The sequence below is a fragment of the Lagenorhynchus albirostris genome, chromosome 1, assembly GCF_949774975.1.
Source record: "Lagenorhynchus albirostris chromosome 1, mLagAlb1.1, whole genome shotgun sequence".
NCBI classification, from domain to species: Eukaryota; Metazoa; Chordata; class Mammalia; order Artiodactyla; family Delphinidae; genus Lagenorhynchus; species Lagenorhynchus albirostris.
Window position 1 is genome coordinate 30,112,176 of NC_083095.1, and position 27,508 is coordinate 30,139,683.

A 27,508-nucleotide genomic window follows, 5' to 3' on the forward strand; every position below is an offset into this window, starting at 1 on the left:
TTCCCGGAGGAATTGCCTACCACCATAAATTTTTACCAACATAATTAATAGCAATAGCAGAGCCAAGAACTAATAATGAGGCTGTAAACTTAATTAACAGCAGCAGTTACAAAGCAAGTGGCACTTTAATAGCCTGCAGAGTCACTGGAAAGTGTTACGCTGCTGCTCAGATTCTGTTTTCCCTGAGTAAAAAAGCTTTCTGTCCAAATGAAGTCACTTCTGATAGCTAAGAACCATAATCAGAGCTGCATTTAATTAAACATTAGACTTGCATTAAAAAATCCCCCAGGAATGAATTTCGGTAAATCCTTCCACTGGTTAACTCACAGTTGATTTGCCTGCTCACTGGTTTGCTGTCAATGAGGGTAGGAGGTGATAAGGGAAATTAGCATCAGGGCTGGAGCTGTAACAGCATTAAGTGTACAGGTAGAAAATCATACTAATGTAAAAGATTCCCTCAATCTGAAAACTAAAGATTCTTGTGGAGATGCCAGTTTTACAGGGACACTTTGGGGAGGGGGGCTATAGACCCTGGTAGGCTACATATTCCAGGGGTTTCCAAAGAAGGCAAAAAACATATGCCTACAAAAAGACTTATATAAGAATGTTCATAGCAGCTTTATTCATAATAACCCAAAACTAGAAATAGCCCAGGCAACCATCAACAGGTGAATGGATAAGCAAATTGTGGTCTCTCCACACAAAGCCATACTACTCAGTACTAAAAAGGGCACCGATTACTGATATATGCAAAAAAAGATGATGAATCTCAAAAACATGCACTGAAAGACTTATGCAAAATAGTGTATACTCTATGTACTTATCCCAAATAGTATATACTCTATAATTCTAGAAGTGTATGAAGTTCTAGAAGAGGCTAAACTAATGCCTATTGAGAAAAATCAGATCATTGGGTACCCCTGTGTGATTGGCATTACATAGGTGTATGCATTTGTCAAAACTCACTGAATAGAAAATTTTAAACTTGTGTCACTGCATGTAAACTTTTACCTCAATAAAAACCATAAACACATATTAAACTCCAGATGATCATAGAAATGCTGAAGTCTTTAGGGCTGAAGTATACTGATTTCTGCAACTTACTTTAAAATGTATCAAAAATAAGATGAAGAGAGAAATGGACAGATGGATGGACAGTGACAGATACAGCAAAATGTTAACTGCAAAATATAGGTGGTGGGTACATGAGTACCAACTGTACAATTCCTTCAGATTTTCTGTTTGTTTGAAAAGTATCCTAATAAAATGTTGGGAGGGTCCCTGACCACCCACCCTCCCCCCTTTTCATTCTGCCAAGCAATTTTAAGACATTAAGAAAATGAAAGTGTGTGATACACGGTTTCTATAAGAACACATTTTTCTATGCGTCATGAAAATTGCATTGTCTATAAATCTTGCTTGCTTTCTCTAATTATTGAAGAAGGTACAAAACGCTGGTAGTAAGTTAGCTCCATTTGATTTGGAACAAGATACTTTAATATCTTTTAAAAATATTCAGAGAAAATAACCCCACTTTCTAATATAATAAATACAGGCTAATTTATGTATCTGTATCAAAGGTACATGGGGTTTGCAATACTGGACGTGAGGTAAAATTCTGTGGGTTTTTCACAGAATAAAATATGCAGAGTACATACATATGTCCATCAACTAGCCATTAACAACTAGGAAATTAGCAGACTATATAATCACATATAATATTAATAAGCCATATAATCACATCCTGGATTTGGGGTTACAAAAAGGCAACGCTGAGCCAATTTATTTTCTCTTAGATATTAATGTCTGAAATGCAGGGGACTGCTACCAGGTAAAGGGTGTCACCTTTGGATGTGACACTATAGATGGAAATACTTGAAATAAAAGTGATAAAGGAAGTAGAAATTGTAAATGATACATTGTTCCAGATATCATCTAAAAGATACTAAAAGCAGGACAGGTTGTTTTCTTCTTTAGCATCAAAGTTTATTTCAATCACACCCAAGAAAGGCCTTCAACATTCTTGTGTCACTGTGCGTCACCAGCTCCAGTCCCACCAGGCCAGCCTGGTTCTTTAAGAAGAGGTAGGAACACAAGTCACCCCAGAACACGCCCTGTCTTCACTTGATTTTCATTTGGCTCAGATACTCTTAGGTTTCCCTCCCTTCCATTGCCTCACCAAACTGAGATTAGGGTGTGACACCACGTCTTTAGAGCCCAACAGAACTGGAATTTACAGTCTGATCATTCATCCATCCAACGTACATTTATTCTGCCTGCACCTATGTTGTATCCCACACTGTTTCAGGTGCTGGGAACACGGTAGTGAATAAAACAATCCCACTCTTGTGAAGCTTACATTCTAATGGGAGAAATTGACAATAAACAAGCAACTAAATGACTCTACATAGGATGGCAATGGGAGCTCAGCATGACCTAGTTTACTCAGCTCTAAGATGGGGAAAATAATACCTTCTTTCGGGTGGGAGGTGAGGTTGATGGTACGGTGCCTCCCTGCTTTTCTTACCCTTCCCCATAAATCTGGAAACAAAACATCTTACAGCCATAAAACAAAAATAATGGACCAAAACAGTGATATGTAAAGACATCACAAAGAGAAAACATACTCTCAAAGACGACAACTTGACTGAAGGGCCAGTATTAAAATATCTAAAGAAAGCCTGTATCAGCCCAATTGGATGTCAGCCAGTATTGGAGACCTGAAAGCAGAGATTGACAGAGGCTGGGCCTGGTGTCCCCTCACTGTGAAAGTAGCTGCGACATCCAGGCTCAGGCCCTCACAGGTCTGTTACCCAGCCAGTAAGATCCCCTACCTCATCCAGCCTGTGCTGCTTCACACTCTGAAGTAACCTTAAGATCTTAAATTGTGTTATCATATAAACCTGCCTTTGGAGAGAATGCACCACTCAGAGAATACGTGTCTCTCGTTCTCTGGATTATTTTCTTTCTCACTGCAAGATAAGTGGCTGGCAGTCCTGTTTTTATACATCAGTCCCTTATGAGTCAGGATAGTGTGTGTCAGTCTCCTAAACACCCATTCACCTCCGGTTACAAAACAGAATTTTGAACCTACCCAGCAGAGATCCAGACCTCAGAAAATGGTTAACCCCTTAGAGGTACAGTTATAGTGTGGGGTTCTGTCAGGGGGCCAGCCTGTCTTAACTGTTTGCCCTCCTCAAAGTGAAAATGGAATGATTGGAAAAATTAAGGCAAGTGTACGCTAAGTGCTTATCAAAACATGGAGCACAACAGGTGTTCAATAACATATACAAGCCACGCAACACTATCAGGATTCAGCTCACACCCCTTCTGGACAGTGAACTTTGCTAAGCAAACCACAACTGTGCCTCTCCATCCCCTTAACCAACCCTAATCACAGCCACCACCCCTGAATGCTGTGGTTGAAATTCCCCTACACCACAGACACTCAGGAAAAACAACTAGCTGCTGAGTGCCTCACACCATCCCCACAAAAACCCACGGCCCTGGAGACGGACTTGTCTTCCACAGAGCCCAGTCTAGCTGATGCTCTTGTCACAGGCGGCAAAGCTCACCGTACTGCCCCTGCCTGTAGCCTTCGGTTTGTCTCACATAAGCCTGCAGCCCTTTCCCTTCCAGCTAACTGTGCAACCAGAGTAGGCACCACACTGTCCTTCCACTCACTCTGGAGGTTCATACAGAACCAGCCCCGCCAAAGATGCACTAAGAAATAGTTACTGAAAATGGTATTATAAGAACTGTACTAATTTCAAGGACACAAAGAATCAACCCAGATCCTTTGATGTGAATTTAAATTTAAGTGACATTTCATATGCAGACATTGTGGAAGCCACTGATCGCCATTCATTTTCTTTACTTAAATTTTTAACATCTTTATTGGAGTATAATTGCTTTACAGTGTTGTTAGTTTCTGCTGTATAATAAAGTGAATCAGCTATATGTATACACATATCCCCACATCCCCTCCCTCTTGTGTCTACCTCCCACCCTCCCTATCCCACCCCTCTACATGGTCACAAAGCACCGCACTGAGCTGATCTCCCCGTGTGATGCAGCTGTTTCCCACTAGCTATCTATTTTACATTTGGTAGTGTATATATGTCAAAGCTACTCTCTCATTTTGTCCTGGCTTAACCTTCCCCGTTCCCATGTCCTCAAGTCCATTCTCTACGTTTATGTCTTTATTCCTGTCCTGTCCCTAGGTTCATCAGAACCTTTTTCTTTTTTTTAGATTGCATATATATGTGTTAGCATATGGTATTTGTTTTTCTCCTTCTGACTTACTTCACTCTGTATGACAGACTCTAGGTCCAGCCACCTCACTACAAATAACTCAATTTCATTTCTTTTTATGGCTGAGTAATATCCCATTGTATATATGTACCACATCTTCTTTATCCATTCATCTGTCGATGGACACTTAGGTTGCTTCCATGACCTGGCTATTGTGAATACAGCTGCAATGAACATTGTGGTACATGACTCATTTTGAATTATGGTTTCTCAAGGTATATGCCCAGTAGTGGGATTGCTGGGTCATATGGTAGTTCTATTTTTAGTTTTTTCAGGAACCTCCATACTGTTCTCCATAGTGGCTGTATCAATTTACATTCCCACCAACAGTGCAAGAGGGTTCCCTTTTCCCCACACCCTCTCCAGCATTTATTGTTTGTAGATTTTTTGATGATGGTCAGTCTGACCGGTGTGAGGTGATACCTCATTGTAGTTTTGATTTGCATTTCTCTAATGATTAATGATGTTGAGCATTATTTCATTTGTTTGTTGGCAATCTGTATATCTTCTCTGGAGAAATGTCTGTTTAGGTCTTCTGCCCATTTTTGGATTGGGTTGTTTGTTTTTTTGATATTGAGCTGCATGAGCTGCTTATAAATTTTGGAGATTAATCCTTTGTCAGTTGCTTCGTTTGCAAATATTTTCTCCCATTCTGAGGGCTGTCTTTTGGTCTTGTTTATGTTTTCTTTTGCTGTGCAAAAGCTTTTAAGTTTCATTAGGTCCCATTTATTTATTTTTGTTTTTATTTCCATTTCTTTAGGAGGTGGGTCAAAAATGCTGTGATTTATGTCATAGAGTGTTCTGCCTATGTTTTCCTCTAAGAGTTCTATAGTCTCTGGCCTTACATTTTGGTCTTTAATCCATTTTGAGTTTATTTTTGTGTATGGTGTTAGGGAATGTTCTAATTTCATTCTTTTACATGTAGCTGTCCAGTTTTCCCAGCACCACTCTTATTGAAGAGGCTGTCTTTTCTCCACTGTATATTCTTGCCTCCTTTATCAAAGATAAGGTGACCATATGTGCGTGGGTTTATCTCTGGGCTTTCTATCCTGTTCCATTGATCTATACTTCTCTTTTTGTGCCAGTACCATACTGTCTTGATTACTGTAGCTTTGTAGTACAGTCTTCCATCTCATTTTAACGGCACCAACAGCAATCAAGGTAGCCCAGCTGGAATCTTGGAAGTCTTTGTCTTTTTACTCTCCTTATCCTATCTCTTTGCTCTGTCCCTAATCCTTTCGCTTCTGCTTCTAGCATCCCTCTAAACTCAGTCCTACCACTGTTATTCCCACGTTCACTGTCTCATTACACAACTTTCTTGTTGATTTCCCTCCCTCTGACCTTACCTTGCTCTATTTCTGCGAATACCAGAATTATCTTTCTCAAATACAAATCTCATTGTGTCACTTCTCTGATTAAAATCCTCCAGTGGCTCCCTACTAACAGCAGGAGGAAGAACAGATTTATTAACATAGCAACCTATCTTTGTATGTTTATATTCATCCTCTCAGTTGCTGTATGTGTTCTGTCCTCCTGGCTCCCCTGGGGACTCCTCCTTATCTAACAAGATTCAATTCAAACATCCCTTCCACCGTTTGGCTTTCCTGGTACCCTCATACAAAATTAGGTGCCCTCTCTAATCCCAGGACACCTCTGTCTCTGTGATTATTGGAGCATGTATTGGTTTTCCCTCCTCCCCAACGAAGCACCTGGCATGCTCTAGGTGCTTATGAATAGTCTGATGAATGGCTGGTGTTGGGAAGGGGCTCAAAGCTTTTAAGATCACTGTCACACAAAATGCCAGGGGTTTGGTGAGCACCTTAATTCGCTCTCTTCTTCATTCTAATATTATATACTAGGGTATTTTTTCAATCTGGAAACACCTAATTTTACTATGAAAATAAAGTGAGAAATAAGGTTCACGCAATGGAAGTTTTTCTCTATATCAATTTGCTTGAACACATGCATTCCAACATTAAGGCACAAACAACACCTTCGTAGTTTAAGTCGCTTTACAAACGACTGCAAGAATCAATCCCTTTGAAAGAAATGCTACATATCTAGTGGACAGCAGTGCATGGAGGTTGTGTGTGTATTTGCTTGTTCTGATTTACTGGGTGTCCTCTTCGGCAGTGCTTCTCAAACTTTAAAGCATACGGGAGTCACCTAAGGCTCTTGCTAAAATGAAGATTCTGATTCAGGAGGGGTAGGGTGGGACCCACGGTTCTATTCATCTAAGAAGCTCCTAGGTGGTGTTGATGCATGGTCCATGGACCACATTTTAAGAGGCTCTACAGTGCTTACATGATAAAAGTGGTGGCTCTGGAGCCCCCAAACATGACATCAAGCCAAAGCTAATAGAAAGGTTTCCCTTTCCTCCCATAGATCCATATTGACACATCCACTTATGTGCCATGGTTTAGCTAGTTAGAAGACAGAAAAAAATCATATTCTTTGTCTGGTACCCTTAGATAAGACATCTAAAGTCTAAAACTTTATCATCTGACACGAAATGCTAAACGCGAACATACCAATTAAAATGCTCCTTTCTTAAAAAATACCACTCTTGAAGGCCAATTCATAACTGGCTTTAGAAACTGCTAAATGCCTAATTAAAAATGATTTCAGTGGCATTTTCAGGGTTTTTTTTCCCTTTGAAATTTCAGAGACAGAGGCTGATTACTTTCACGAGAGGGGTGGGCATTAGTTATAGATTTGGATTTTTATTTAGTCTTAGTTTTCCAGAATAAAGTGAAAATTACATCTAGACAACACTTGACTCTGAGGAATTCTTTTTTTAAGCAAGGAAATTGGATTCTACAAAGCACTTGTTTCTTCAGAGACTTCGAGATGAGCCACAACAGCAGCAAGACTCCTAAACGTTAATGGGTGTAAAGCACAGAAAGATGTTAGAAAATCCAATTTACAGAATGAGCCTAAGCGTTCACTAATGGGCACTTGGTCAAATAAATTATTTGCATAAATATTACAGGATACCAGCAGCCGGTAAACATAATAAAAGAGATGTATCTACCGATATGGATATTTAAGATATATTAAGGGAAGAAATCAGATTTGATTATACTAAATATAGTATGATCCTATATTTGAAAAAAAAAGATATACAATGTATGCTAGAGTAACACACTCCAAAATAATATTAGGTGGTTTTGGCAGTGGTATTATAGGAGACTTGATTTTTCTTTTTTCCAAAGTGTATAGTTTTTTAAAAATCTTATTTATAATGGGCCCAGACTAAGCTATGGGCCATTTCCACATAGCCCTAGACTAAACCCTGAGATTGCAAAACCCAAACGCTAGAAAACACCATCTCCATTTATGGTAGCAAAATATAAATACAGAGGCCAAAACTGACAAGGAGCCCACAGTCCTCAGTGGGGAGGAAAAAAATGCATTAAATCTGCCTTTAATTATGGTTCCCACCAGGTCTCGATGAGCAAACATGGGGAAATGTGGAACTTGCCACCCCAAGATAGGTTAAGCCTCAAATATTCCTGTGGAGGAGCAAATATTTTTTGTGGCAATTCTGACAGATCTGAAGGTCTGGGTCAAGGCCTTGAGGGACACTGAATTCCTCAGGTGGTTGTTATCTACTTCCTCCACATAAACCAGGCTCTTTTCCTTCTTGCCATGGCTGTGATGCGGGGAGCCACCTGAGTGGACAGAGCAACTGACGGGTGATTTAGGCTCAGGTCTGAGGTTCCTTATCTGGGCTCCACGGATCAGTAGGGGGAGGTCTAAAAATCCGCCCCCACCCCAGAAATTAAATGTAAAACTTTATACATTCATGTACGTGCATTTGTGGAAATCAGAAGCCATGTCTTTTATCAGATTCTCAAAATGTCAAGTACCCTAGGAAAACAAATGAATTACTGACACACAACTTTTCAGAAGTAGGAGAAAAAACTTCAGCACATCCATGTTTCTTGCATGTATAATAAAAAATAACAGAAACCCCACTATTTTATGCAGGTAACTCAAATACACACAACTAAACAAGACCACATAAAGCAGGAAAAGGAAACCCAAAGCTCTAAAGGACAAAAAAATCCCCCCAAACAAAAAACTATTCTCATTACCTGCTGCAAATTTGACCCCTGCTCCCCTTCATAGCTTATCTCAGTTAGTTAGGGCAAAAACCCCAATAACAAATACAAGTTGAATGATTCCTCAATACTTTCTTATAAAATGTTCTGATGTCTTTGTTGCATGTGAATTACTTCTCTGTCTCTTCTTGCAGGCATCTTCTGTGGTGGTTCTCAATCTTTAGTGAGCCCCCAAATAATCTGAGGTGCTTATTAACCACACAGGTTCCTGGGTCCTACCCCAGAGGTCTGGAGTGTGGCCCAAGGGCTGATCTTTTTAATAAACATCCCAAATGATTCTGATGCAAGTGGTCTTCCCACCATATCTAGAGTAAAGCTGGCCTAATGTAAACCTTTGTTCCACTGCAAAACCCCCTCTGGATGGGACGAAGCAATTACCCTCTCCCTCTGGTGAGAACACCTTCCTTCCTGACTCCGGAAGATACGGCCTTCCAAACTGTCCTCTTCTATTACTACTAGATTGGATAGTGTCGCCTTTTCTCAGCTGTTCCAGTTAAACCTCCCAGACTATACCTGCATGAACGGCTTTTAAATGGGTCACACCACCCTGAACCACAACCAATATGTGTTCTAAGCAGAGACACCACTTAACACACTCATTAGAAGTTGAACACAAACAGATTTCTTCTTATCACTGACAGGGACTAATGACCGTAATGAATGAACACTTTAATTCAATCTATTAGGGGTGACAAGCAGAAGTATGATCAACACCCAATCAATGAATCTGCTAATTGAGCTTCACAGCTACATTACAGTTAGGTTTTAAATCATTATAAGAATCTCTTTAAGAGAGTGAGTTATCTGCAAGATGTTAAAACCAGAAGGCTAGGTTTCTATGCTGGTCTGTTACTGCCTTCCATAGTAAAAACTGGGAAGAATATCCCAGAGTTTTTCTTTTTAGGGTTGATAGACTGATCATTTGTTTCCCAAGCTCATCATGAAGACAAATGAGAAAATTTCATCAACAAATCTGAACTCTTGAAGGGAAAGTCTGTATAGCATTCTAAGGACTTTTAATTAGCATGCAGCCAGACCTCACTAATTTGGATTCCACACATACAAAATTTGTTACAGTTTGTTTAAAAAAAAAACACAGTGAAATTGAATCTTTGTGGAAAGCCATTTTAAGAAAATTAATGAGATAAATAAAACAGCTCAGGAAATATTTAACCTTAATGAGTACTCAGTTTTGGAACTGAAAGGAAACTTGAATATCATTTTATTGAGGTGATTTATTCACAGTTGCACCCATACTAAACAAATTAGCACTTAGGGCTCCTCTCTTCCAGTCCAGAACTCTCTTCGTCCTATTGATTATTATTGATAGGATCTCTATTAGTCAGATGTATATCTCTGTATACTCAGTAAATATTAGCCAGTTACCTAGAGCCCAGATTTCTTTTGCCAGGTTCTGATTCCAGAACCGATCTTTTTTTTTTTTCAAACTCACTCTACATTTCTGCGATTGGTATAATCCTGGTTATATCTGTCAAGAACCCTTAAACTGAATTATAGCTGATCAAAGTGATACCATTTTTTAGTGGTGAAGGTTCCGGATCCATCTTGACTCTATGAAGATAGAAATTGGATCCGTCCCACCCTGCACTGTATATTGGGTTCTCTTAGAAATGGAACAAATGTTACTGCTGAAATCTTTCATAAAGAAAATGTAATGCTCATGGCACTCATGACAGTTTTCAGGGTTCAAGTAGATGCTAAGGAGTATGGCAGAGGGAGATCCCCAGAAGGCAAGCAAGCTGGATGCTAGGATGGCTCAGAAAGTGCCATTTACCTGGAGAATTCCCTGGTCTGGGATCTGGCCCTCATCCTCCCAGACTCAAGACCTGGTTTATTACAGGCAGACCAGATCCATATCTTAGAGGCTGGGATGGAAGACTCAGATTTACTAAGCTCAGAGATACTGATTCATGAAATCTTGTATTTAAATGTATTAGCCAGGAATCAGACCACAAGGCTCACATCAGTAGTGCCTATCACTCTGTTATAAATTACACAAGGGTCAAATCTAACCAGCAGATTGCTTGGCAGTCATGAAAGTAGATTAAGGATAATGAGTAATACATTTTAATGGCATATTCACAATAGGGATAGAGTGGACATGTTCCCTGCCTACTTCACATCCAAACTTCCCTTTCTTTTTCCTATCAGCACTTATCCCCCCATGGAGCTGCAAACAAGTAGGTTTAAAGGGATTGACCCCCCCCTTCAAAGGGGGGGCCCTTAACTGGACTAAACCAATTAGCACACAACATTTCTCTTGCCAAAGTAATTGGATACAGGGGTGGTATGGGATCGAAGTTGACCCAATCAGTGAAGCTCAGGGATTTTTTTTAACTTTTTTAAGGGGGAAATAGATGGTTTCCAGCTGGCACACTAGCTACTCATTATTGTGTTTGGCTCGATGTAAAAGTAAATTCAATCAAACGATTTAGATAAATCAGGTTTCATTTTCCATCTCATTAAGTAATCAAGAAGAAAAGTTGAAAGTAACCACTGTCATTTGTTCAGGGGCTTAAAAAGGTCAGTTCTAAAGTCTTAGCAATTCTCCAGGCCTTTCCCTCATGAGCACAACATGACTTCTACAGCTTCAGACATTACAACCACGTCCAGACAATAAAAAGGAGAAAGGTACAAGGAGGAAGGGCAGCACTTTGGAAAGCAAAACTTTTAAAGAAATGATCAAAGCAAACTTACACTTGTGTCTCATTGGCTATGTCACTTGGCCATTCCTAGATGCTGAGACGTTTGGGAAATACAGTATTTCAGCTGAGTCATTTAAAAAACAGATGTTCCTGTAGTTACAAAGAAAATTAAGGTGTGTAATGGATAACACTATAAAGATTTTTGCAGATATGAACTAAAAAATCTTGTAATATTTTGGCATGTAAAAATTACAAGAGTAGCAATAACAGAAGAAATGTTTTTCTTCCAAGTTATGAGTTTATGATAAGCTCTCTGCGACATATTTGTATCTCATTTCAGAGAGATGAATGGAAGCAAATGAGGGGGATCATAGGAGTGGGTAATGAGGAATCGATATCCTCTTACAGGGAATTCCCTTTAAGAATTCCAGTGGTTAAGACTTGGCACCTTCACTGCCGTGGGCTTGGGTATGATCCCTGGTCAGGGAACTAAGATCCCACAAGCCACATGGCATGGCCAAAAAAAGAAAAGATCCTCTTACAGGGTTTTCAGGTGTGAGTGAGCTATGAGTCATCTGAATCCTCCCAGATGTCTCCATTTCAATTCTCAGGGTCCCATTCTTCTCATCCCAATGCCCTAACTTTCACGTAAGGAACCAGCAAGTCTGTGAATTCAGCCTATATTGTAATACAGCAAACCACAGGATCAGAGCATATATTTGATACTCAGCTTCATCAACCTGGTGGCTCTAAGAGATGATATTCTTTTAGGTCAGACATAGACATTCCCTTGTTTTCTGAGCCTACATTGAGGTAAGAATTGAAAACCTGTTTCCTTTTTCTTTCTTTAAGTTCTCTAGCACACATATGTAACTAGTACAACCACATTTCTTTAGCATAGTATATGACGGCAGCCACTTGAGCCCACAGCAGCCTAGTGTCCTAGAGGCACTTCACTCCAATTAACCACAGCCAGTGTTTAAGAAAATGTTTCACTCTACATGCCTTCAAACCCAACTAAATTAAATAACTAATCCTAGATTCCCATTTCCTTAATAGTCTGTTATGTGAAAACACTTTAAGCACCACTTACTATTCTTTGCTGCAAAACTTAGTGGCCAAAACCAGAATCTACTTTAACCAGGCTAAGGAGAAAGAGATGAATAAAGGTAGCTCATAGAATCTCTAGGAGGGCCAAGGAAACAGACTTGCCTGCTGCAGATCCAGAAACAACCCAGAGAGAATAAACACTCCACCACATCACACACTCACATTGATCCTCATTCTGGGACACCAGTGCTGCTTGGTTCTAGATGCTAGGAAGTTTGTCTCAACCACCCCAGAAGAACCATATCAATGGAGAAATATGTCCACCACAGTCACTGTGCCTGAACGAGACAGAATGTAGCCCTCATTCTTGCTATTGGTAAACACCGTATGAACACGAGGAAAGCCAACCCTAGGTTAAGGTGACACTGAGGAAGGCTGAGCACAAATGGAAAGAAACTGGGTCTTTGAAATATCATTGGGCTACTAGATCAAAGATCAAAAGCCTGTTCTACCTTGAATTATTCAGTGAGGTGAGTGATTGAATTTGTTATTAGTTATGTCATTTGAATTTGGCTTTCTAATGTTTACAGCATGGGGTAGATTTAAGAGATACACCTAGCATGCAGACATTCAGATCATGTCTTTGAGCTAGGGTGTTATTTTTCCTGCACAGTGCTTGAATCAGTACTTCCAACTTGTGGCTTATCAGGTTTCTATTTTCTCTCCCATGGGCTGGTTGATCTTAATGAGGTTATGCTAATTCAAAATTTAAATGTAAATTATATCATAAAAATATTAGAACAAAAATTTGAAGTCTAGGTAATCTTGGAGGTATAAGAAGATAGGAGACCTTAAATCACAAAAGGAAAACAGACATACTTGATTATTAAAAAATATGGCAAAGATACTCAAACCAAAAATAAGACAAGTAATGGAGTGGAAAAATATCTGCATAACATAGAACAAAGGGTTGACATCTCTAATAGACAAAGTTTGTATAAATTGATGAGAAAAAATAAGCCACTTAATAGGAAAAGTAGCAAAGTATATAAACATGTAAGTGGTCAAAGACTGCATGAAAATGTATAAGAAACCCAAGAAAATACACTCAACCTCACTAGTAGTTAGCAACAAGGAAATATTTTTCACAAAAATTTCACAAGTATTTTAAAAATATAATTAATTAATTTGCTTGCTCCAGGTCTTAGTTCTTAGTTGTGGCAGGTGGGCTCCTTAGTTACAGCTCACCAGCTCGTTAGTTATGGCATGCAAATTCTTAGTTGTGGCATGCATGTGGGATCTATTTCCCTGACCAGGGATCAAACCCGGGCCCCCTGCATTGGGAGCGCAGAGTCTTAACCACTGCGCCGCTAGGGAATTCCCTCACAAGTATTTTAAAAACAATAACATTCAGTGAAGATGAAGGATAGTGAGCATGACAAACACATTGCTGGTGGGAATATAGCCACCAGCGATATTATCATTTGTGGATTCCATATTTACAAATTCACTTACTTGCTAAAATTTATTTGTAACTCCAAAATCAATATTTGAAGTGCTTTTGCAGTTACATGCAGTCATTTGTGGACATGTGCAGAATAGTAAAATTATAGAGTCATTCAGTAGGTACATTTCCAACTGAGGTCAAGCAAGGCGATTTTCTGTTTTCTTCTTCAGCTCACATACTGTCAACAAGTGTCCTTTTTACCATCTATTTAGTGAATGCTTCCTGCATTTTTTCTGCTTTCTGTAAAGTGACTGCTGTTTAAATAGCCTCCAAGCATAATGCTGAAGTGCCGTCTCACATTTCTAAAGACAAGAAGGCTGTGATGTGCTTTCAGAGAAAATATGTGTGTTAGATAAACTTGGGGCAGGCATAAGTTATAGTGCTCTTGGCTGTGAGTTCAATGTTAATGAATCAATGATATATAATAAATAAGCCATCTTTAAATAGAAACACATAAAACAAGGTTACATATTGATTGGTTGACAAAAAATGTTGGGACCAAAGCTTGCAGGAACCTAACCTTGTATCTCCTCTAATGATTTAGTATTCACTACTTTAGGGTTCACAATGTTTTTCATAGGACGTCATTAAGTGGAATGATAATCAACTGCAATTTGCCTCAATCTTTTAGGAAAGTAATATCCCAATAATAATAAAATTAAGGATGAATTAAAAGGATCATACACCATGATTAAGTGGGATTTATCCCAGGGATGCAAGGATTCTTCAGTATACGTTAATCAATCAATGTGATATACCACATTAACAAACTGAAGAATAAAAACCATATGATCATCTCAATAGATGCAGACAAAGCTTTTGACAAAATTCAACACCCATTTATGATAAAAACTCTGTAATAGCAGCACTATTTACAGTAGCCAGAACATGGAAGCAACCTAAATGTCCATCAACAGAGGAATGGATAAAGAAGATGTGGTACATATATACAATGGAATATTACTCAGCCATAAAAAAGAACAAAATAATGCCATTTGCAGCAATGTGGATGGACCCAGAGATTGTCATACTGAGTGAAATAAGTCAGACACAGAATGACAAATATCACAGGGTATCACTTATATGTGGAATCTAAAAAAAAATGGTACAAATAAACTTATTTACAAAACAGAAGTAGAGTCATGGTTATAGAAAACAAATTTATGGTTACCAGGGGATGGTGGGGGATAAACTGGGAGATTGGGATTGACATATACACACTACTGTATATAAAATGCATAACTAATAAGAACCTGCTGTATAGCACAGGGAATTCTACTCAATACACTGTAATGGCCTATATGGGAAAAGAATCTTAAAAAAAAAAGTGATTATATATATATGTATAACTGATTCACTTTGCTGTACATCTGAAGCTAACACAACATTGTAAATCAATTATACTCCAATAAAAATTAAAAAAAGAATGAATGTAGCTTTTGACCCAGAAATACCATTTCTGCAAATCTATCCTCCCAAAATAGGAGCATTAGTTGTAATGGCAACAAAATGAAATATAACAACATTAGAAAGTTACCTGAATGTTCACTGATGGGGAAATGCTTGAATATCTTAATACATCCATACCATGGAAAACAACGCAATAATTTTAAAGAATTTATGTATACAGTTCTTCCAAAGTTTTTTTCAACTTTTTCTTATGGTACTTGGTAACTGTTGTGCCAGTATTTAACCTTAGATGGAGTTTACCAAGTTAGATGGAGCTGATCTGCATTTCCAATCAAACTGACGTGTGCGTGTGTACATACCCATATACCTACGTACATGTTTTTCAACCTGAAGGGTTTTCTATTAAGACTTGAGAAATACAAATTTTAAAATAATATGTGTAACATGACCCAGTTTATAAAAATAAACAACAAAAGCAAAACAACAACAACTACCGCCACCACTTCTAAAACTGTATATATGTTTGAATGGGTATCGTGGAGAATGGGGTAGAAGGATGCTTACCGGCTACTAATATTGTTACCCCAGGGTAGAAAAAACAGAGGGGTCAGGTAAGATTTACTTTTCTTTTATCATGTTTTCAACCTTAGTTACAATAAACATTTTTTAATTAAAGAGAAAATATCAAAAAGAAAATTCAATTGAATATATTAGATAAACAAAACGCCAATTATTTTGTCCCACTCCAAATTTTCAGTGCTTGTGCAATGAAGCCCCAGAATCTGTATTTTCACAGGCACCTCAGGAGATTCTTAGGCTGGTGGTCTTCTCGCCACGCTGTGAGAACCCAGCTCTGGGCTAACATCACCCTTTTATGCACACAGTCTTCCTATGGGAATACAACTGATGAGGTTGTCACAGCTAAATGCAACCACCATCCAGTTCTACTTCCAAGAGATGGCTCTTGTATCACCTTGACTGGAGTTCTGGGTGTTTTCAAACTCTTCAACCATGCATTGCTTGAAACTCTGTTACTTTCCCACCACAGACGGCTAATGGCATCCACTGTGTGTGTGTGGGTTTACCGCATTTAACCCTCAGGAGGCACCTTGATTTTCCTTCTCTTCAAGCTGTTAGGGGAAGGGGTCTGCTGCCAGCCCCACGAACCAATAAATTTGTCATTTTCCTTATGAGATCTGTATTGGGAGACGCCATCACCGTAAAACGAGAAACACCCCCTCCCTGTTCCCTATACAGACAAGGTACAGCCTTTCTCCATTGCTGAAGGAAGGACTTACCTATCTTCACCACAAAGTCAAAGTTCATTCTTTCTTTTCTACATTTACAAAGCAAATGTTTCTTCCCTCCAAAAGCAAATATATTCTCAGTCTATGTAATTATTAAAGAGAATTGTGACCTTGTTGCCCAATGTAAAAACTATGTATCTCATGAAAGATATAGAAAGAGGGAAGTAGAGAGTAAAAGCAAGAGAAAAGCAACAGCCAGAGAGAAAGGGGGAGAAGGAGGGGGAGGGGGATTAAGCCTGATTAACTATTCCATATTATTTGTACAGTTTCCTTACTTCAGTTGATCTGTTCCCAGTCAGCAAGTATTATTTTGAACTTACTTTAATTACTGTTTCCTTAGTACCAAAATTGTGAGACCTGCAATTTAATGTGCATGTGTTCGTATTTTCCTTTACATGTTAGTGAAATGATGTTTAAATATCTTATTACATTTCACTTTTAAAGGGCCCGGAAAGAAATTTAGTCTATCTGAAAGGAGTCAGCTCTCCCCTCAATAACAAGACTGATAACTCCTTGTGTCAGGGCTGTGTCTTACACTTGTTTTGCTGCCCCCACTGTAGCTATTAGGAGAAGATAAAATAAATGGCAAAGCCTGCATGCTCTAAATCCATCTGCAGTCCCTTCAGAATATACATGACATCTTTGCATTTAGAGACAGCGTGATCCGACAGCTAAAATATTGGGCAGCATCCAGGGAAGCTGGCTAGACTAAAGGCGGTACCTTGCTCTGGTGAGGCATTGCACCTTACCAAGTGAGGCTTTGAGGATACCACTCAATCTCTTTGAAATGAAAATGCTATTTCCACGGAACAAACTAGATTTGTAGTCCATGTAATTATCCAAATGGCTCCACCACCTAAGGTAGAATGTATGCTCATGTGTACTGTTTGTCATGAGATCCTATGACGATAGAACGGATATTGAGTGGAATACAGTACTATTTCAGTATCTAGGATACTCCCTGTCTTCTAGGACCTTCAGAAGTTCTGGGAAGTTGAGAGAGAACACAGCATTCCCTCTCTTTCTAGCCCCACTTCTGTCAGCAAAGAGCAGCCCCCCACCAAGTACTCAGAGATAGATACAGTCCCAAAGAGATAATGGACAGAATGGATCTCCTGCCTCTGATTGGCTGCAAGTCAATCAATGAGCTCCTACATGCTTCAATAAGAATGTTGACTGGGAAAGGAGGAGTGGATAGCAGCCCCTGGTGTTGAAGGCACAATTGAGGCAACAAGTTGCAGAGAGTCTGACAGTGAAATGAATAACAAAGTGCAAATATGGACTCTTCTCTGGACTTCAATACCAGAAACTCACAAGAGGGAGGGCTTCATGGCATGCTGGTGAGAGCCCTAGACTAGAAAACAGAATAACCTAGTTCAATCCTGGCTCCGCCTCTTACAAATCAGGTGATTTCATGCAAATCACAATTCTCAAATTTCATTTTTTCTCATACGTAAAATGGGAATAATTTCATTGCTCTTAAAGCCTCATGGCAAGATGGTTTTCTTCTGCTTTTACCTGCTTCTTTCCTTACCCCTTTTCTGATAAAGGACTATACCTACATGTTCTTCCAGATATTATAGGTATAATTTTAAAATTATACTATTAATTGCTACTTAAATTTTTTTTTTTTGGCTAACATTTCATGGGTCAGCGGTAAAAATAAGACGGCAGCCAGATGCCTGCATTATATCACAATAGCCTTTCAGATAGTTAGCTCACATCATCTGATTCTCGTAGCTAATTTCTAAACATAAGAGTTGGTAATATATATATACATACACATACACATATATGTACATACATAAAATACAAACTCATATTTAGAAATTAGCCACAAGAGTTTTATATACGTATATGTCTATATAGGTATATGTATATACATATATATGTGTGTGTGTATGTGTACATATATATATGGGTTAGATAGAAAGTGTGAACTCTGGTAGACAGTGTTTTAGTTTTGGGTTTTTTTTTTTTCCTGGCCAAGTAAGAGGTCCCCATTATACCTGACCCAAATGAGCTCAATGTAACTCAAAAACACATGAAAGAAAAGTAGCTACTCTATCCCAGAAACACATCAGCTCCACTGTTACTGCCAGATAAGCCAACATCCCAGCATCGCTTTATCACCAACAACTACCTCTTGGGCACATCACCGTGATTCACAGTCTCAAGGAGCAAGCCAGGTCACTAAGAAAAGGTCATGTTCAATAGACTCAGTGTTAAAAAATATAACAGTGTCAAAGAAAAACAATTCCAGACTTAGATAAGGAGAGAGTTTATTTTAAAAGACTGTTTCAAAAGGGGAGGGGAATTAGTGCAATGGGGACAAGCCTCAGACCCTAAGATCTAGAAGCCTCTTTCTGATCACAGGAGAGGCAGAAAGGGCCCTTGCAACAGAGAGGAGTAAACAAGGCTGGGAGGAGCGGGGTGGGGTTGGGGGGTGAGCAGGGGGCATCATCTGCAGCCAGAAGATTCTCAGGAAGGGCCATTAAGGAGGGATTGCTCTGTGTTCCAAAGCCTGCTCACCCTCAAGGGTGAGTGGAGGCCTCTGGCCTTAACTGAAGTTTAGTCATGTCAAATTAGCAGGCATTTTGTCCAGAGGTCAGTGGGGCACATTCGCTTAATCATGTATGAGATCGAGAATAGGCTTCTGGAGGGTCTGTGTCTGGCCTAGTCACAGGTAAAAGAGGGCGTCACCATGAATCTTATGTGAGTCATATGCGGGAGGTGACTGCAGCAAACTGTGTCCCAGAACTGTTTTCCAGAATCACAGGCGAAGTTCAACACCATCAGTAGTTCAGAAACATGTTCATTTAAACCAAAAACCACTCTTGTTTGTGAATAAACCGTCACCTACCTGGAACTGTTTGCCATCTAGACTTTAGGCAACGGCAGCTGCCAGTGTATCATGGTTTGGGTGCTCAGCTAAAGGCCCGCCCTTACCCACTGTCTCTCGGGCCATTGTTCATGAGGATGTGATGATGATGCAAAGGTCTTTGGGAAGAAGGGCCTACTTTCCCACTAGATGGTGCTGGTACCCGGGGTGCTTCGTAGGACCCTCTGGCCAGCACGGGTGGATGACACGACAGAGTGCAGCCTGAGATGGGCAGGAGGACAGTATGTGACTCACCCTCCCATCCAGTCTGGATTTAGGGCCTCTCTCCTGACCCATTTCAGAACATCAAAGAGGCACTCACAGAAAGCCTGGAGCAGTCATCCTGCCCATTTCATAGCTTCTGAGCAGGAATACAAAGGAGTCGTGGTAGGAATTGGGAAAGCAACACAAAGATGCTGGTGAGACTACTTTCCCCCAAGAAGAAACCTAGTTAACCACAGGCCTAACTCCTATGGGTTAAGTTCCCAGGGTTAACAAATCAACTATAAAATAACCCAGGGGAATGCTGGTCTCAGCAGCTTTGGTCTCTCTCTACCCTTTCCCACTTTACTCCTTTACCTAGGCGATGGAATACAATTAGTTTACAGGCCTGATAGGAGGGGCTTTCAAAAGGGATAGATGGTCAAGGACCTGTGTATGGTCCTGCCTTTGGACATTCTCTCTCTGTTCAGAAAATAATGTAAATTGTCAGGGAAGATGCTCTTGACCCTCTCTTGATATACAAGGTACCAACTGACATCCACTGGAACTTGACCTATCCCTCATCAGGGAAGTTGAATTCTTTTACTCTTGCATGAGCCTACAAAAGGGGTTATTTTGTGGGTTGGTGTCCAACAGAAAAAACTAAAGAATCACTCCTAGATGAGTGATTTGGGGTTTTCTTTTATCTTCCCAAATTAAGAACAGTGGTAAACATATACTGGGAAACAAACATTGATTAAGCATAAAGGAGAGACATGTCACAGAATGCAAGAATAGAGAACTGTAAAAAATTATTAAATCTCTGTTTCACTGGAAAATTTCCAAAAGTAACATGCCTGCCAATTTTTGAAAAATCTCAGCCATATCCAGCTACCCACAGCATCTATTCACAGCTCTTGCTGACACAAACACTACTTTCATGGTGCCACATAAGTCATAACACAATCTACCTCCAGTTTCCCTATTACCCTTCCCTCTGATAAATTGTTGGTGGCCAATACAGGCAATCAGCAAGGTCAGCTTGGCTGAAGTGAGTCTTTGATTAGGTTAAGCTATCAATATAACTATAAGATCAGACAGCTAATCACGGGTATTTAGCATAATTAGCATGGCCACATCCCCAAAGCACTGCCCGGTGATTCAAGCTTAGAAGTCTTGATGGCGAGCCCTCAAAATGGGCAGAAAGTGAGTGATGTACCATGGAGGTGTCAGGAGGACTCTTTGGTCACAGCTAATTTTATTTATTTTTTATTCCCGGTCTTTCCCAGGCAATAGATCTATGGCTCTAGGCATTCTTCCCCAGCTAATATGTTGATTCTACACTGGTTTCTTTGATGACGGTTTTCACTAAGTGCAAGTCCAACTTGAGATAAAACCTAGCTGCTTGGAGCTTCAAGATGGCAAAAGAGTAAGATGCGGAGATCACCTTCCTCTCCACAAATACATCAGAAATACATCTACATGTGGAACAACTCCTACAGAACACTGAACGCTGGCAGAAGACCTCAGACTTCCCAAAAGGCAAGGAACTACTCACGTACCTGGGTAGGGCAAAAGAAAAAAGAAAAAACAGAGACAAAAGGATAGGGACAGGACCTGCACCAGTGGGAGGGAGCCGTGAAGGAGGAAATGTTTCCACACACTAGAAGCCCCTTGGCGGGCGGAGACGGCGGGTGGCGGAGCGGGGGGGAGCTTCGAAGCCGCGGAGGAGAGCACAGCTACAGGGGTGCGGAGGGCAAAGCGGAGAGATTCCCGCACAGAGGATCGGTGCCGACCAGCACTCACCAGCCCCCGAGAGGCTTGTCTGCTCACCCGCCGGGGCGGGCGGGGCTGGAAGCTGAGGCTCGGGCTTCGGTCGGGGCGCAGGGAGAGGACTGGGGTTGGCGACGTGAACACAGCCTGCAGGGGGTTAGTGCGCCACGGCTGGCCGGGAGGGAGTGCGGGAAAAAGTCTGGAGCTGTCTGAGGCAAGAGGCTTTTTCTTGCCTCTTTGTTTCCTGGTGCGCGAGGAGAGGGGATTAAGAGCGCTGCTTAAAGGAGCTCCAGAGACCGGCGAGAGCTGCGGCTAAAAGCGCGGACCCCAGAGACGGGCGTGAGATGCTAAGGCTGCTGCTGCTGCCACCAAGAAGCCCGTGTGCAAGCACAGGTCACTCTCCACACCTCCCCTCCAGGGAGCCTGTGCGGCCCGCCACTGCCAGGGTACCGTGATCCAGGGACAACTTACCCGGGAAAACGCACGGCGCGCCTCAGGCTGGTGCAACGTCACGCTGGCCTCTGCCACCACAGGCTCGCCCCGCACTCCGTGCCCCTGCCTCCCCCCGGCCTGAGTGAGCCAGAGCCCCCGAATCAGCTGCTCCTTTAACCCCGTCCTGTCTGAGACAACAGACGCCCTCACGCGACCTACACGCAGAGGCGGAGCCAAATCCAAAGCTGAACGCCGGGAGCTGTGCAAACAGAGAAAGGGAAATTTCTCCCAGCAGCCTCAGGAGCAGCGGATTAAATCTCCACAATCAACTTGATGTACCCTGCATCTGTGGAATACCTGAATAGACAACGAATCATCCCAAATTGAGGAGGTGGACTTTGGGAGCAATGATATATATATTTTTTTCCCTTTTTGTCTTTTTGTGAGTGTGTATGTGATTTTGTCTGTATAGCTTTGCTTTTACCATTTATCCTAGGGTTCTGTTGGTCCGTTTTTTTTGTTTGTTTGTTTTTTAGTATAGTTTTTACCACTTGTTATCATTGGTGGATTTGATTTTTGGTTTGGTTGCTCTCTTCTTTCTTCCTTTCCTTTTTTTCTTTTTCTTAATTACTTAAAAAAATTTTTTAATAATTTTTTATTTTAATGAATTTATTTTATTTTATCTTCTTTCTTTCTTTTTTTTCTCCCTTTTATTCTGAGCCATGTGGATGACAGGCTCTTGGTGCTCCAGCCAGGCATCAGGGCTGAGCCTCTGAGGTGGAAGAGCCAACTTCAGGACACTGGTCCACAAAAGACCTCCCAGCTCCATGTAATATGAAATGGCGAAAATCTCCCAGAGATCTCCATCTCAATACCAAGACCCAGCTTCACTCAACAACCAGCAAGCTACAGTGCTGGACACCCTATGCCAAACAACTAGCAAGACAGGAACACAACCCCACCCATTAGCAGAGAGGCTGCCTAAAATCATAATAAGGCAACAGACACGCCAAAACACACCACCAGATGTGGACCTGCCCAAGAGAAAGACATGATTCCACCTCATCGAACAGAACACAGGCACCAGTCCCCTCCACCAGGAAGCCTACACAACCCACTGAACCAACATTAGCCACTGGGGACAGACACCAAAAACAGCGAGAACTACGAACCAGCAGCCTGCAAAAAGGAGACCCCAAACACAGTAAGTTAAGCAAAATGAGAAGACAGAGAAACACACAGCAGATGAAAGAGCAAGGCAAAACCCCACCAGACCAAACAAATGAAGAAGAAATAGGCAGTCTACCTGAAAAAGAATTCAGAATAATGATAGTAAAGATGATCCAAAATCTTGGAAATAGAATGGAGAAAATACAAGAAATGTTTAACAAGGACCTATAAGAACTAAAGAGCAAACAAACAGTGATGAACAACACAATAAATGAAATTAAAAATGTTCTAGAAGGGATCAATAGCAGAATAACTGAGGCAGAAGAATGGATAAATGCCTGGAAGATAAAACAGTGGAAATAACTACTGAAGAGCAGAATACAGAAAACGAATGAAAAGAATTGAGGACAGTCTCAGAGACCTCTGGGACAACATTAAATGCACGAACATTCAAATAATAGGGGTCCAGGAAGAAGAAGAGAAAAAGAAAGGGTCTGAGAAAATATTTGAAGAGATTATAGTTTAAAACTTCCCTAATATGGGAAAGGAAATAGTTAATCAAGTCCAAGAAGCACAGAGAGTCCCATACAGGATAAATCCAAGAAGAAACACGCCAAGACACATATTAATCAACATATCAAAAATTAAATACAAAGAAAAAATATTAAAAGCAGCAAGGGACAAATAACACACAAGGGAATCCCCATAAGGTTAACATCTGATCTTTCAGCAGAAACTCAGCAAGCCAGAAGGGAGTGGCAGGACACATTTAAAGTGAGGAAGGAGAAAAACCTACAACAAACATTACTCTACCCAGCAAGAATCTCATTCAGATTTGACAGAGAAATTAAAACTTTTACAGACAAGCAAAAGCTAAGAGAATTCAGCACCACCAAACCAGCTTTACAACAAATGCTAAAGGAACTTCTCTAGGCAGGAAACACAAGAGAAGGAAAAGACCTACAATAACAAACCCAAAACAATTAAGAAAATGGTAATAGGAACATATATATCGATAATTACCTTAAATATAAATGGATTAAATGCTCCAACCAAAAGACATAGACTGGCTGAATGGATACAAAAACAAGACCCGTATATACGCTGTCTACAAGAGACCTACTTCAGACCTAGGGACACATACAGACTGAAAGTGAGGGGATGGAATAAGATATTCCATGCAAATGGAAATCAAAAGAAAGCTGGAATAGCAATTCTCATATCAGATGAAATAGACTTTAAAATAAAGACAATTACAAGAGACAAAGAAGGACATTACATAATGATCAAGGGATCAATCCGAGAAAAAGACATAACAATTGTAAATATTTATGCACCCAACATAGAAGCACCTCAATACATAAGGCAAATACTAACAGTATTAAAAGGGGAAATTGACAGTAACACAATCATAGTAGGGGACTTTAACACCCCACTTTCACCAATGGACAGATCATGCAAAATGAAAATAAATAAGGAAACACAAGCTTTAAATGATACATTAAACAAGATGGACTTAGTTGATATTTATAGGACATTCCATCCAAAAACAACAGAATACACTTTCTTCTCCAGTGCTCATGGAATATTCTCCAGGATAGATCATATCTTGGGTCACAAATCAAACCTTGGTAAACTTAAGAAAATTGAAATCATATCAGGTATCTTTTCCAACCACACGCTATGAGACTAGATATCAATTACAGGAAAAAATCTGGAAAAAATATAAACACATGGAGGCTAAACAAAACACTACTTAATAACCAAGAGATCACTGAAGAAATCAAAGAGGAAATCAAAAAATACCTAGAAACAAATGACAATGAAAACACGATGACCCAAAATCTATGGGATGCAGCAAAAGCAGTTCTAAGAGGGAAGTTTATAGCAATATAATCCCACCTTAAGAAACAAGAAACATCTCAAATAAACAACCTAACCTTACACCAAAAGCAAGTAGAGAAAGAAGAACAAAAAACCCCAAACTTAGCAGACGGAACGAAATCATAAAGATCAGATCAGAAATAAATGAGAAAGAAACGAAGCAAACTATAGCAAAGATCAATAAAACTAAAAACTGGTTCTTTGAGAAGATAAACAAAATTGATAAACCATTAGCCAGACTCATCAAGAAAAACAAGGAGAAGACTCAAGTCAATAGAATTAGAAATGAAAAAGGAGAAGTAACAACTGCCACTGCAGAAATACAAAGGATCATGAGAGATTACTACAAGCAAGTCTATGCCAATAAAATGGACAACCTGGAAGAAACGGACAAATTCTTAGAAATGCACAACCTTCAGAGACTGAAAAAGGAAGAAATAGAAAATATGAACAGGCCAATCACAAGCACTGAAATTGAAACTGTGATTAAAAATCTTCCAACAAACAAAAGCCCAGGACCAGATGGCTTCACAGGCGAATTCTATCAAACATTTAGAGAAGAGCTAACACCTATCCTTTTCAAACTCTTCCAAAATATAGCAGAGGGAGGAACACGCCCAAACTCATTCTACGAGGCCACCATCACCCTGATACCAAAACCAGACAATGATGTCACAAAGAAAGAAAACTACAGGCCAATATCACTGATGAACATAGATGCAAAAATCCTCAACAAAATACTAGTAAACAGATTCCAACAGCACATTAAAAGGATCATACACCATGATCAAGTGGGGTTTATCCCAGGAATGCAAGGATTCTGCAATATACGTAAATCAATCAATGTGATACACCATAATAACAAATTGAAGGAGAAAAACCATATGATCATCTCAAGAGATGCAGAGAAAGCTTTTGACAAAATTTAACACCCATTTATCATAAAAACCCTCCAGAAAGTAGGCATAGAGGGAACTTTCCTCAACATAATAAAGGCCATATATGACAAACCCACAGCCAACACCATCCTCAATGGTGATCAACTGAAACTATTTCCACTGAGAACAGGAACAAGACAAGGTTACCCACTCTCACCAATATTATTCAACATAGTTTTGGAAGTTTTAGCCACAGCAATCAGAGAAGAAAAAGAAATAAAAGGAATCCAAATCAGAAAAGAAGAAGTAAAGCTGTCACTGTTTGCCGATGACATGATACTGTACATAGAGAATCCTAAAGATGCTACCAGAAAACTACTAGAGCTAATCAATGAATTTGGTAAAGTAGCAGGATACAAAATTAATGCACAGAAATCTCTTGCATACCTATACACTAATGATGAAAAATCTGAAAGTGAAATTCAGGAAACACTCCCATTTACCACTGCAACAATAACAAAAAAATATCTAGGAATAAACCTACCTATGGAGACAAAAGACCTGTATGCAGAAAATCATAAGACACTGATGAACGAAATTAAAGATGATACAAACAGATGGAGAGATATACCATATTCTTGGATTGGAAGAATCAACATTGTGAAAATGACTATACTACCCAAAGCAATCTACAGGTTCAATGCAATCCCTGTCAAACTACCACTGGCATTTTTCTCAGAACTAGGACAAAAAATTTCACAATTTGTATGGAAACACAAAATACCCCGAATAGCCAAAGCAATCCTGAAACAAAAACAGAGCTGGAGGAATCAGGCTCCCCAACTTCAGACTATACTACAAATCTACAGTAATCAAGACAGTATGGTACTGGCACAGAAACAGAAATATAGATCAATGGAACAGGATAGAAAGCCCAGGGATATACCCCCGCACATATGGTCACCTTATCTTTGATAAAGAAGGCAAGAATATACAGTGGAGAAAAGACAGCCTCTTCAATAAATGGTGCTGGGAAAACTGGACAGCTACATGTAAGAGAATGAAATTAGAACACTCCCTAACACCATACACAAAAATAAACTCAAAATGGATTAAAGACCTAAATGTAAGGCCAGACACTATCAAACTCTTAGAGGAAAACATAGGCAAAACACTGTATGACATAAATCACAGCAAGATCCTTTTTGACCCACCTCCTAGAGAAATGGAAACAAAAACAAAAATAAATAAATGGGACCTAATGAAACTTCAAAGCTTTTGCACAGCAAAAGAAACCATAAACAAGACGAAAAGAGAACCCTCAGAATGGGAAAAAATATTTGCAAATGAAGCAGCTGACAAAGGATTAATCTCCAAAATATACAAGCAGCTCAGGCAGCTCAATATGAAGGATACAAAAAACCCAATCCAAAAATGGGCAGAAGACCTAAATAGACATTTCTCCAAAGAAGATATACAGATTGCCAACAAACACATGAAGGAATGCTCAACATTATTAATCATTAGAGAAATGCAAATCAAAACTACAATGAGATATCAACTCACACCGGTCAGAATGGCCATCATCAAAAAATCTACAAACAATATATGCTGGAGAGGGTGTGGAGAAAAGGGAACCCTCTTGCACTGTTGGTGGGGATGTAAATTGATACAGCCACTATGGAGAAGAGTATGGAGGTTCCTTAAAAAACTACAAATAGAACTACCATACAACCCAGCAATCCCACTACTGGGCATATACCCTGAGAAACCATAATTCAAAAAGATTCATGTACCACAATGTTCACTGCAGCTCTATTTACAATGGTCAGGACATGGAATCAACCTGAGCGTCCATCGACAGATGAATGGATAAAGAAGATGTGGTATATATATACAATGGAATAT

General features: G+C 39.9%; 1 protein-coding gene across 1 annotated transcript in view; it reads right to left on the minus strand.

The window, feature by feature from the left end:
* Window positions 1–27,508, minus strand: part of RGS6 (regulator of G protein signaling 6) — a 575,553-nt gene that overhangs the window by 269,037 nt on the left and 279,008 nt on the right.